General features: G+C 40.2%; 1 protein-coding gene across 2 annotated transcripts in view; it reads left to right on the top strand.

The window, feature by feature from the left end:
• The first annotated feature begins 1,814 nt into the window (after nt 1-1,814).
• The window catches only part of LOC101850183 (uncharacterized protein DDB_G0283697), a 49,379-nt gene continuing 37,933 nt past the window's right edge, over nt 1,815-13,260 (top strand). Inside the window, exon 1 of one of the 2 annotated variants that reach the window (XM_035970953.1) lies at nt 1,815-2,091. The gene's annotated coding sequence lies outside the window, so the exon portion shown is untranslated. The remainder of the gene's footprint in view (nt 2,092-13,260) is intronic. The other variant, XM_005102933.2, reaches the window with a different exon arrangement.

The following is a 13,260-nucleotide window of genomic DNA, read 5'->3' on the forward strand; positions in this document are numbered from 1 at the left end:
ATAATATTGTTAAAATTATAGTTTTAATTATATTATAGTTGTAAGATCAAGGAAGAAGGGATTGCCCAGATCTTTGGATGTGTCACAAGTAGAGGAATGTGCAGGGAATTCGCATCGACTGTGCTCTGCCGTATGTACCTGACAGCACACGTAGAGGGAAAGTGAGTACTCGATAAAGAGCAAGGCATCCAGACATAAATAATTACGAGAAAAATATTGAAAGAAAGATAGCACTCAAATAGCATAAATTCCCTTTCAAGAGCAAGCTCTCTGCGCTTTACAATCTATAATATTATTACCTCAGCAAATATGAACCTGAAACAGTCTCAACTTCCTGGGAAGTATACAGCCCCAAGTGTCATTTTATTGGCGCTAAAACACCAACATACTGATAAGATTTTTCGCTGTCCATGGGCGGGTACGCATTCCGAACTGGTAAAGTGAGGAAAATACAGGTAAAGTGCCTATCCCAAAGACACAACGTCGGGCCTGCGAGGCTCGAACCCCTGAACCCGCAGCCTCACAGTTACGAGTCCACTAGCCTTATTACCAAACTGCCCACACCTCATGGGAATAGGAGCTAGCACTGGTGCCCTCCAACTACCTGATCACTTGAGTTCTCACTTTTTTTTTTAAAGATAATAACAAATGGGTGAGAAGAAAACCCAGAGAATAACTTCTTTGCACCCCCCACACATATCGGCTTTAATATCTGAATATAGTGATCTAGATTTCCCATATTGTTCGTTCTTTGGAAAAAAAGAAAACAAATTTCCAGTGGGCCAAGGTCTGGCCTGAAAGAAATAGGTGGTTAATTCTTTCGCAATCTGGGTCGAATCACGAAGGCCAGAGTCATGATTGAGAATGGCATAATATTTGTCACGCCGGATTCACAATAACTATGCCCTGAAGCTTCACATACCGATCAGTGTTGACAGAGATACCCTTTCGTGTATTGCTCAATCATAATCCCACAACCTGGTCAAGCGTCAAGAGTCATTTTGAACTGTAAGGATCTGGCGGCGAATCTTTACATCTGAATTTCATGGATTGATTCATTACTGGGTACCAGTTAGAATGTAGTGGAGGATCCCATCTCTGCCAGGTGCCCAGTGACTTAACGCTTGCTCACAGGTATAAATCCGCTTTCTGTTCTCTGACCCGCTGTCCACAAACATTTGGCTACCCAAGAATTACAAAGTTCTATCTGCCCAGTGCCTACTTTTGAGACACTTGAAGTAAAGAAATTATAGCTTCAAAGCTTTGCTTTTTCGAATGCAATTCTTTGAATATCTTGATAACGACCCCAAATAGTCGCACCATTTTGATAGAGCAGATAAAACGTTTGGTGTGTGACCTATAGTCATGGTGACTCAAAACGGCTAAAAAATGTCAGATAAAACTTTGTCATTCTACGGTAGCAATTTTAATATTGTGTAAATGCATGCTTTCGAGAACCAAACAAAGAGAGATGCAAAAAAAATGTCTCATCGTCTGAGATAAGGTTGCTCTCAAAATGAACATTAAATTGTATTTCTGTTGGTTTTTAGCTAAATCTATGCTCGAAATATACATGTAATATATTAATACCTCTTTTTTTAAGTCTATGATAAATTCATCCATAGTGTGTGAGTGATGCATCTAATATGAGATGTTGTAATAATGTCTGCTTTTTTCTGTCTTCCTATTGAAATTATAAAATATTTCTGTTCATCACATGTAACAAATGCGTGTATCGTGTGCTGTTACATGCAGTATTAAGCGGAGAGACATGAAGTAAATGGCACATTTTGAATAACCACCCCGCCAGAACGAAACAGTTTAATGCTCAACACAGAAGTAAGATATTTTACAAATGCAAGAAAGAAAACTTTATGATTACACAGCATGCTAACAAGATGATAATTTTCCCTCTTTGGTGTGCAGACTTGCGTTCTAAAAGTTTAAGCACGCTTTTGAACGGAAATGTGCACCTTCACGGACATGTCTAGGATGGTAAACCAAAACAAATCCTGTGCAGGAGAGATTGGCTCTGGGAGGTCTTTAGTACCATCAAATAGCCATGTCTGCAGCGTGTGAAACCCCGTGAAGGTAAGGGTATTGCTTATTTATTTCAGATTATGCTATAAAAACCCAAGGGTTTTTCGTTAAATTTTGAATAACATGACACCAAATTGGGGTCCAATAAATGTCCTTGTTACTTATTTCACCCTAGTTAATAAGATCTAAATTATGGCCACCTAAGAATTTGCAAAGTTCTATTAGACTATGATATGACATTTTTGGCCATTTTGAATTAGATCTACTAGATCTAGAATCTATGACCATGAGGCAATAATAAACCCCAACAAATATTCCATCTGCTCAATCATAACCGTAAGATTATTCAGAGCCATTATCAAGGTATTCTAAGAATTTCAACATAAAAAGGTATTTTTTATTGTAAGTTTCTCAAAACAAAACACAGAGCTGATATAACTTTGCAAGTCTGAGGTATCGTCATGTGGCTTATTCAATGAGTTGTTTAGGGTATAGAGATTTCGGGTTTTGTCAAACTGGAAAGCCTGGAACGGGAAAAATGAGAGCTTTCTACGTGTTCTTTACTCCCCCAGTCCAACTTTTTGTGTTTTCCCCTCGCTCTGTATCCTGATATTCTTATGATGCAGGCTATTTGATTTAAAAGGTTGGTTGATTAAGAGGCATGCACATTAATTGTCATAAACATTTGATTATTTGCCTTGCAACATATTCACAGTCTGGTATGGTAGACACTATTATTGCTTCGTAGGCTGAGCTGCGGACCCGGTCTCTTCTTGTCTTGTTTACACTCTTCCTGAGGCATCCCGTTTGTGGCGGTGGTAGCTTTGTTGTTATGATACCGAGCTCATAATCGTGAGATTGTGATTTCGGCGGGCTCGAGTCTTTGTTCGATCCAGTGTTGTGTCCCTGGGAAAGGGACTTTAAAAAATTATTTCCCATTTGGCTCAATCCTTTTGGAGATGGAATTAAACTTGGAAGGGAGCTCCACCTCTAAAATAACTTACTAGAGTTGTTAGGGGCGTTAAAGCGCATAGAGCCTGCTGTTGAGCGGGGATATGCGCTATACAAATGCTATCTATTATTATTATTATTATTATTAAACATGGTTGAAGGTTGCTTCCTTGAAGTTTGGTAATGGTCCAAGTTTTTCACTGATATATATTACGTTGGTACAAAGATAGTCCTCATTATTATGGCTCTGGTTTTGACTGGTATGTTAAGATTGGTCAGAAGTGGAGCTAGCTGGTAATTGACATTTCTTGTATTTGGAGTTCTCGTCAAATTCCCCCTCACGAGTGACGATACTTCTGAGATACTTGTATTCACAAACTCTTGGCTGGTTTGTTTACCGCTGATGCCGGCGTTATGGTTTGTTTGGTTTGTGAACTACTGGTTTTCATAACCTCTGTCTCGCTTGTGTGTATGACAGACTTTGGAAAAGCAGATAGCCACCGCGAGCTTAGGTGAGAGTCATTACACGTTAGAATCTGAGTCAGAGATGACACCTCCAGAACAGCATAGTCTCGCCTGTGCTGATCCTCACGCCTTGTCTCTGACAAGCCTTGTGTAAGTTGTTTACACGTTCTTGGAGCTGATGTGCGTTGCCGTGCGTCATGCTGCTATCGTCTGTAAAGAATTGCTCATTAAGATCATCTAGGTCAGGATTTGCTATAGATGGTTCATCTAATGTTACTGCAGAGGTTTTACGGCCCCATAGAATTTAGATCATTTAAATTTCGGCTTACTTTGACCCTGCCTTCCACGGCCAGCCCAGGCTAAGAGGGATGTACTGTCCCAGCAGAAAGAAGTGATAATAGTAGTGATAATATTCTAATGACAATATCTATGATAATAATGGTTTTTCCTATACTGACAATGACTAATGTATCTTAACATTAGAATATTTCTTAGGCGATATTAAGATGACGTGTGACTTATGGTTTCTGCATTGGCAGGGAAGAGTTTGCCACTTTTTGAGCTTTTAAAAATCTTGATTTCCCTCAATGGACGTGCGTGTCTTGCGGCTTCCTCTCTTGGCTTTAGCATGTTTCATTTCTAAAACGTTGTTAGATTTTAATCTGTCGTCTATGATCACTGCTCTACAGTTGGGTATTTTAGGAGGAAGGATAATATCTTTTATTATAATATCATATTAATGTATAAGTCTTTCAGGGTGTCTTTGTAGGGTGGGTTTTTTTCGTTTGTTGCGCAAACATAACGCTTCAATGAGGACTTTGAGCAGAATCCTACAGCGAAAACTCTGAAAACACGCATTCCTACTCCTTAGCCAGCCAAGCGAAGTTGAGTTCTTTTGAGCTGGAGTATCTAGAACTAACGTCGACTAGAAATATTGCTCTTTGATGGTATACTTTTCCAGTACTCTCCATAATTTCTCTCTGTTCACTGCTGTCGAACGCTTTCTTTTCATCCACGAAGCTAAATGTTCAGCTTTCTTTCAAGTTTAAGTGTTTTTCTCTGAGCTGTCTTAGGGCATAACATATTATATCGTGGCGTAGTGATAAGATCGGACAAGTGACATTGGGTTCATTATTCAGGAGAAAGTAAAAAAGAAAAGCAACTTATTTATTAAAAGGACGGCTCAGAGTTATTCAATTTTCATAATGTTAAAAAAGCTCACTTTTGGTTATTCATTTGAATATAGATTCTGAACCAACATAATATGAACCAAGATTTATAAAATATGTTTCGCGAAAAAAAGTAAAATATAAAAGGTTGTACTTATCCGATCTTATCGCGATGGCGACGATATGGCCTCTGTGTACGCTGTGCCTTTCCTTAATTTTGTGTGTGTTTCACTCAAACAGGGAACCATTTTGAGTTTTACTCTCGTTTCTAGTACCTTTGCATACAGTTTAACGGCGCCTGTGGTGTGGCGGTTGGGAAAACCGAGTTGGTTTTCTGCTTGGTGAAACAATTTTTAATTGAGTATCTCAGTCTTTCTTCTGTGATGGTGTATCCCTCTCAGCCAGGGATGACCCTGACAAGCAGGTTCGAATGCCGCCTCCTAATACTCCTAAATAACATGAATTGTGTTGTTCTGGACGTAAAACACCTTATAACAAATGACTGAGTACAATCTCTCTTTGCAATACTCCGCAGTCTATATAGACCTACTGGCATTTTCAACTTAGAAAAGATAAATCTTGTAGCTTTGTGATTAAAGCAGGTGCTAGTCAAAATAATGAAATTACTATCGAGGGTTTGGTATTTAGTGTTCGTTCTTGTTTTGTTTTTGTTTTGTTAATTTGTTTGTTTGTTTGTTGGTTTTTTTTTGGTTTTTTTGTTTTGTTCGTTGTTTTTTGTTTGTTTGTTTTTGGAGGGGGGGGGGGTGGCGATGGTAGGGGATTCACACTTTTTATCTAAATCTAAAACACATTTTTGTGTGGAGTTTTACTGAAAAACGTTGATTTAAGTCACAAAATATAAATTGTAGTTTCCATGAAAACCACAGTTCTGGAAGTCACCAAACTATGACAGCTAACTTCTCGCTCATTTTACTTCTGACTCCAGGCGACCCCAACTCCTTTAATCACAAAACTCTCGACTTCTTTTCATTCAAGATAGATGGGTATTTTTTTTTACCAAAAGCAAAGCAATTGAACAGGCTCTAATACGGGGTGCCCACTACTGTTGGATCGGGACGATCGCCCGACTTCGTCACCTGAAACTGAAAACAAACACTTTTGTTTTTGAGGCGACTGGGCCGATCGCCCGATCCCATCCGAAGTGGGCACCCTGTATTAGACATAACTGCATAATAATAATATGCACACAAGTTGACGAGCGACTGATTCCACCGTGTCCTGACACACTTCTTTCTGCCAATCTTCTTACGCTTTTTTCCCCTCCAATTCTGTTTAAAATATTGAGGCCAACCGATTGATTATTGATCGCTGATGTCTCCCCCCCCCCCCTTTCCACCTCCACCTCCACCTCCCACGCTTGGAAAAACGCCAACAGTACTGTTTTGTTCTTTGACTTGTGTTAACTGCCTCCTGAACTTCCGATTTAACTGCAATCGGTTCTTACTCCTCCGGGAATGCTGGTTGGAATTAGTCTTGGTCTATTTCTTGCCCTCCCACGTCTACAACAGTACTTATGAACATTTTCATAGCCAGCACCTAATTTTCCCGTCTTTAAGACGCACACTGACATTTTGCGTAGCTCCCACCTCCATAAATTTCCTAGCAGGCCATGGAATTGTACCTGTCACTACACGGGTGATCCATCCCGCCCATAGAAACCTCAACCACCACACCACTCGCGAGTGGACGAAACAGTCCAGGTTAGCAAGCACAGGTATAGTCAGCTTCAGTTTTATCTACTTCTAGAATGCCTGCACTTCTCTGTAAAAGATTAAGGTTTAACAAGAGTTTTGAGACACTTGCAACACAATAAGGTCATAGAAGTGCCAACGATTAGAAGTCATGGAAGAGAGTAACAAACATAAAAAAGAGAAAGGGGAGAGATCAGGTCGATGGATGTTTGATAGGAAAGGACCAAACCACATGAGAGTACCCGCCAGCCTCCCACCCTACGTATAAAAGATCCTTGAAGTTGTCAAGCCGCTTGTTTTTGTTCCTCTCGAGGTCATTGACTTTGTTTCCCTTTTCGTCATTGATCGCAGCTGTTGAGCTGTCTGCCTCTATTCACCAACTGACTATGAATAATCTATTGATACAGGCACCAGCCATTCATGTCTAGGTGCTATTTTGGCCGTTCTGGCAATCTAATATAGATTGCAAACGCATATAGCTTGTTGTTGACCGGGGTTTTGCCCTATACTAGGGCTATTTATTCATTCTTACTACTTAATTGATTTCACACTTTACCCCACCCCCTCCCTCCTTGCGGGTCTGTTCCTACACAATTTGCTACCCAAGAGTTACAAAGTTCTATCTGCGTAATACCTAGTTTTGAGGAATTTGAAGTAAAATATTTTAAGTTTCACAGCATGTCAGGCTTTTCTAAATAGATTTCTTTGAACATCTTGATAAAAACTATTAATTACCATCTTACGTATCAATAGAGCAGATAGAACATTTTGGTTTCTGACCTCATGGTCTTTGTAACTGAAAACGATAGAAAATGACAGGTAGGACTTAATAATTCTAAGGTACCGAATTTGCAAGTGCGCAGCCTGCTACCAATGAGCACCCCGTATATTTATTGTTTTCTCTTTTCTTTCGAGTTTTTGCTTGATACAGAGTGTAATGGGTGGTCGGCGATTGCTCTTGTGTGCTTTGCTGACTTCCATCTTATGAGAGAGAAACAGAGACAGAAAAACAGAGAGAGAGAGAGAGAGAGAGAGAGAGAGAGAGAGAGAGAGAGAGAGAGAGAGAGAGAGAGAGAGAGAGAGAGAGAGAGAGAGAGAGTGAGGTGGAGGGGGGGGGGGGGTAAAGGAACTTGCATTATCTGCTGATTAACAAGGAGAATCGATCAGAGAGATAATTCACAGTGAGTATCCGGATTTAGTAGCTTTCCACTGAGGTATCATTTACATGCTTGTTTACTTGGAACAAATGAACGACGTATGACCGTGCTGTTATGTCTATAATCTCAAAACCTGACTTGATTTATTACCCTTGGCATCTCACCATCACAGTCTCTGGTTCCTGAACTCTTTGTACTTGGTGCATCAGTTGTTAGTTCATGACGTCGCTCGGTTGTTTACAAACACAACAAAAATCTCCAAACCGTAGCCGGTCCCTGTTATCTATAATATTCTGACTTAATGTTTGTTGCATGGATCATTCATGTTTGCGCAGTTTACTATTTAATTTAGGCCGGCTTTATTTTTCCAAACGCTCGGGAAAATAAACTTGAAATCTATTTCTCCGAACGGTTTCCGTCTTCGAGATTGTTCAGTTTTTTACGTATGGAATCCCCCCCCCCCCCCGGTAACGAATTCTTTTTCTTTTTGGCGGTTGTTTTTTGTGGGGGGGGGGTAAAAGGTGTGACCGGGGGGGGGGGGGGGGTCGTGGAGGGATAGTGACTAAATGCAAAATAACTTACTGCCAAAGTCGAGCAGTCATGTTTTCTCGCAATACCTTTCGACGGCATTTTCAAATGAAGTATAGACCGGGAACGTTGCCCAAATCCCAATTGAAGTGTCTGAATATTCAGTGATATAAAAATCCCTAGCTCTAGAAATTGAATTCGATGCAAAAAATGCTTCTTCCCAGATCGCAGTCCTCGCAGAATGGCAGAATGAAAGATGAGTTAGATGAAGCCAAACTCTTGCAACAACCAAAATCTCTCGTGAACAGAAACCGTTTGGAGAAATAGAGGTCAAGTTTATTTTCCCGAGCGATTAGAGAAATAGTCACTTCGTTTATTTTATGTATACCAGGTTGCAAAAGTTGTGTTACACCCACCTTAAAAGTACAATAACTCGTTTATATTCAACCTAGCTAAGAGAAATATGGGGCACGAGATCTTTATTAATTTTCTGCCAACATGACATGAAAAGAATTGACAAATGTCTTTCTTTAGTCAAGGGAGATCATTTTGTTCTCACTAACCCTTGAAAAATCCAAATCAAAGTTTGCTCACTATGGCCTGTGGCCTCTTCCAGCTTGAATTACTGATACAAAACATCTGTACGTTGACTGAATTAATGTCCTTATGGTTGTCTGACCTATTGTAGAGGGAAATCTGAGCAAAGCTAATTTTTGATTCCGAAAGGGAAGAGGATGAACGGATGCTGTATTTGCATTAAGACAGATAAGCGAGAAAATAATTAAACGCAATAAAAAATCCAACATCGTCTTTATAGACCAGGAGAAGGCTTTTGACAGAGTAGACCATGCAAAACTCTGGAAGACACTCGAAAAGTAAGGCGTCAGAGGATACCTGTTTAGATAATGTCAGAACGTTATATACCAACAGCAGAAGCTCAGTAAGAACGAAGGAAGGCAATACAGACTGGTTCAAAGTGAGATCTGGAGTACAACAGGGATTTGTTTCATCTCCCCTTTTGTTCATATTATATATGGACACAAAAGTGCAATACACAAACTAAAGCACAGAAAGGCTAAATGAATTTCTGTTCGCAAACGACAAATGTCTTATTCATCATAACCAAAAACGCCTCCAAAATCACACTACCGAACTCAACAACAGCTGTGAGATATTCAACAAAAAAATAAGCACATCAAAAACAGAAGTTATGAAAGTGAGCCGAAACCATAGTCCCCAAAACAGGTGAAGGAGTTTAAATATCTTGGCAGTACTTTTTCTGAAAACTGGTCCATAGACAGAAAAATAGAAAAGCGAACTCAAAAAGCCAACGCTGTCACATACCGGCCAGCTCACCTCCAATCTCACCCTAACGTCTCCATGGACACAAACAGACAGCTTATCACCTCAATATTCATACCAACTTTATGTTATCAGTGCTAGACCTGGACTTTAAGCAAAACACATGAAAGCAAATTACCGCAAAAACTCTTAACATCACAAGACAAGACAGGCAGAGAAATGAAGACGTAAGAGCTGCTATCGGCACTGATTCCTGCCTGCGTCACATAGAAAGACAGGATAAAATGGTTTGGCCACCTGTTACGCATGTCACCTGACCAGCCCGCCTCGAGAGCCTACAACACCAAGCACTCAGGCTATAAAGGAAGAGGAAGGCCGCGCAAAAGGCGGATCGAGGGTGTCAAGGAAACCCTAGGAAAACATAACATCACAACTGAAAGAGCTGCAGAGCTGGCCTACCATAAAAACTGCCTCTCCCCTCGACGCTTAACGGAAACAGAGGATGGAAAAGTAAAACAAGTAAAGTAAGTATGGTTGTCTGAAAAATCCCCTGCCATTCTTTGTGAAGTGCAGTTTTCAGTTCTGTTGGTTTAAGCGTTGTTGGTCTTGCAGGCCAGTCCAGAACAACGATTTCATGAGTTTGGAAGGAGTTTTCACTGATCGTAGCCATTTGTGGTCGGGCGTTGTCTTGTTAGCACGTTCCATCATCCGTGCCATGTAGGGCATACTACCGTCGTCCTTTGAGGTTGCTTTGAAAAGCAACCAATTAATGTGTTCGATAAAGAGCAGAGATTCCATCCCATACCATCACATTTCAGCCACCGATTTGGGCTTCTTGGGGGACGTTGGATTTGGGAAATCTCTATCCTCTTCTTTTAAACACTTTTTCTCTTCCATCAATGCGACGAATTAAAAACCTTAACCATTGCTTAAAAGAACATTTGACAAACGTCTTTAGTTTCATCAGAGCTGGTTTCGTCCCCAATGTTGTTGTGCCAAAATGTGACGATTTGTTCGATGAAACAGTGTTAAAATGGTTTCACGCAGAGGGCGAAAGTCACGTAATGCACTACCTTATAAATGTCTAATAATGGTGTTTTAAGATAGTCCGAGGTACCTGACAGTCTATGCCCTTAGTTTGAACGGGTTTCCTACATGGGTGTGGACAATAACCCTTTTCTGACGTAGAGTTGTCGTCCTTGGTTGGCCTCGCCTAGGCTTGTCTCGGACAGTTCTGGTGATGTTAGAAGGTTTGTTTTAGATGTTTCTTCTACACACATTTACGTGTCTTGCAACAGCAGAACGCGTAATTAAAGAATTTATCATACACACACACCCTTTATTTTCTGAATTTATCAGTTTTTCATTTTGAAAAGAAGGTGAAAAAAGTACCCAACAGTTAAAAAGTACGGAATTTCATAGTGTGTAAGGTGTGTTTACACATTATTTACGTGATTCAAAGCAAATTGTTGTGTGTAGGAAGAGTTGATTTCAACGTAGACCTATGAGAAATCAATACCAACACTTTGTCTGCTCTTGCACAAGGAGTCTCATAAGTCACACAAGTCAAACTGTTAATTTTCAACGCATCTCGTACGAAGTACCAAAAATTGTCTTATGATAATGGGTGTGAGAGAACTTTTGCAACTCAGTATATATATATATATATATATATATTATATATATATATATATATATATATTATATATATATATATATATATATATATATATACACAGGTTGAATAGGAAAATAGTGAAGGATACTGAAAATTTAGCTGACAAAATTGATAGCATACAATGGAGAAATGACTTTCAATATACGATGGGTAAGTTTGACTTTTAAATCAAAACCAAACCACTCTAATACAGTGCTTGTCAACATTATTATAGCCAGCGCCCGCTTTTGACAGGTTTGAGAGGCTAACTTTCGTATCGCTAACCTACGTAATTATTGTATTTCCATGTGGGGTTTTAAATAACACGTGTCACCACCCGTGTCATCTCCACCGCTCACCAAAATCACAACCAAATCGTCTTCCTATGGGAGATGTATCTCAGGTTGCAAGCACTATTCCTATCGTAATCCGTGACATTTATCCCACACGGCCGAAATCTGAAACACTCCAGTCTTTCAACACGAACACCTGACCCGACGCAATAACAAGCTGGGGGATCTCGAGTTCGCCCCCCCGGGTCATAAAATAAGTTGCCTGAAGCTGATTATGACCAGAGAGGGTTTACAGTAATATGACTCGCCCCGTTGGTATCGATATGGCTAAATTAAGCAGTTGCAGACACATGGAATACTCGCCACTACCAAAGATTCTCTACAACATAGATGTTTCTATTGCCCTATCTCTCGTTCGGGCGAGATTTGTGTTAGCGCTTGAAAATGAGTTTCAAATATTGTTGCATTAAAAATGTTTTATCTCAGCCCTCACTGATTCTTATCCTATTGAAATAATTGATATCCAACATAAAATTTTATTGATAATTATATAGATCTACCCGGTTTGAAGTCTTATTTCTACCTCCCCATGGTGAGCAAGGATTATTATAACATAGTACTTCAAAAGAACTTAAAACACACACACACAAACACACACACACACACACACACACACACACATACATGCGCACACCTGCGCGCAATGCTCAGAGATGTGAATGATTATTTTCCAGTTTCGATACCCTATTTCTGCCCCTCCCCCTCCCCATTTCCTCCACCTTTCCTCCTCCCCCACCGCCCCCACCATTTATGATAGGCCTACATGCTCTGAGGTAGCTTTCATCACCCTTACCCTCACCTATCGCGTACTTTGGCTGACCGTGTAGGCACCGCTGTACATTTTACATCCCGCGTGTTCGCCTCACAGATCTAAGATTTCCGTAGTTTTAATGTTCCAGTCAAGGCTTGTGCACTTGGCGAGTAGGGCTGGGCAAGGAGTCGCTTTAGCGAAATCCGGATCATATGTTAGTGCACCTCTTCGGTAAATAATATGCTATGAACCAATTCGGCAAAGGGTTAGAACCGCTTTGAGAAACGGGTCAACATCATTTGAACAAACAGGTGCACCCATTTCGGCAAACGGGCCAGGAAAAAGAGTTAAGAGTCTGAATTCGGATAACGTCTTTTTGAGGATTATCCGATTATTATCCGGATTTTGCCCACCTCTATTGGCGAGTCCGTGCACTTTTTGATCGTTTCATCTGTTTGCCTCTTCATCTCCCTCCCTGTGCTGTTCCCGGTAAGATAGTCTTGGCCAGTCCAGATGATGTCGTGTCGATATTCCACTCAACCACTGAGTGTAACTTTAAATCGTGGCACCAAAAGTTTAACCGAAACGTCTAACCACAGGCGACTGGCAGGTATTGGTTAGGCCTGTATCTTGCTCACAACGAGCTTAGTTTCGATATTGATAATAATATGTCTCAGGACGCGGTGGAATCAGGCACTTGTCAAATTTTTGGCATATGAGATTATTGGGATCATCTTCAAGCCTATTCAGTTATCTTGCTTTCGATAATAAAAAAAATACCATTTTATCTACTTGAATTAATTGAAGTCGAGATATTTGCGATTGAAGAACGTGTGGTAGCCTGGTTTCAGAAGTAAAACTAGTGAGAAGAGTTTGGTGATTTCCAAAGTTTTAGCGTCTTTGGCAACTGAAAAGTTACAATATTTTGGCCTTTAATCAACATGTTCTTAATTGAGTTTAAAAGGTGTTGAGCCAATAAGCTAACATTTAGATTAAAAAATGCCGTTTCTTTCACTAACATTATGTTAACGAGCACCTGATTTCACCACAATGCTTCACATATGAATTTTTCTGTCTTCTTTGTCATCTGTAATTACCCGGGTTATCTCCACAGCCAACCAAATTACTTAATCACCCACTTGTGAGAGACATTTGCCTGGTTGGCATACAACCCT

Source organism: Aplysia californica, unplaced genomic scaffold, assembly GCF_000002075.1.
Source record: "Aplysia californica isolate F4 #8 unplaced genomic scaffold, AplCal3.0 scaffold00350, whole genome shotgun sequence".
Taxonomy (NCBI): Eukaryota; Metazoa; Mollusca; class Gastropoda; order Aplysiida; family Aplysiidae; genus Aplysia; species Aplysia californica.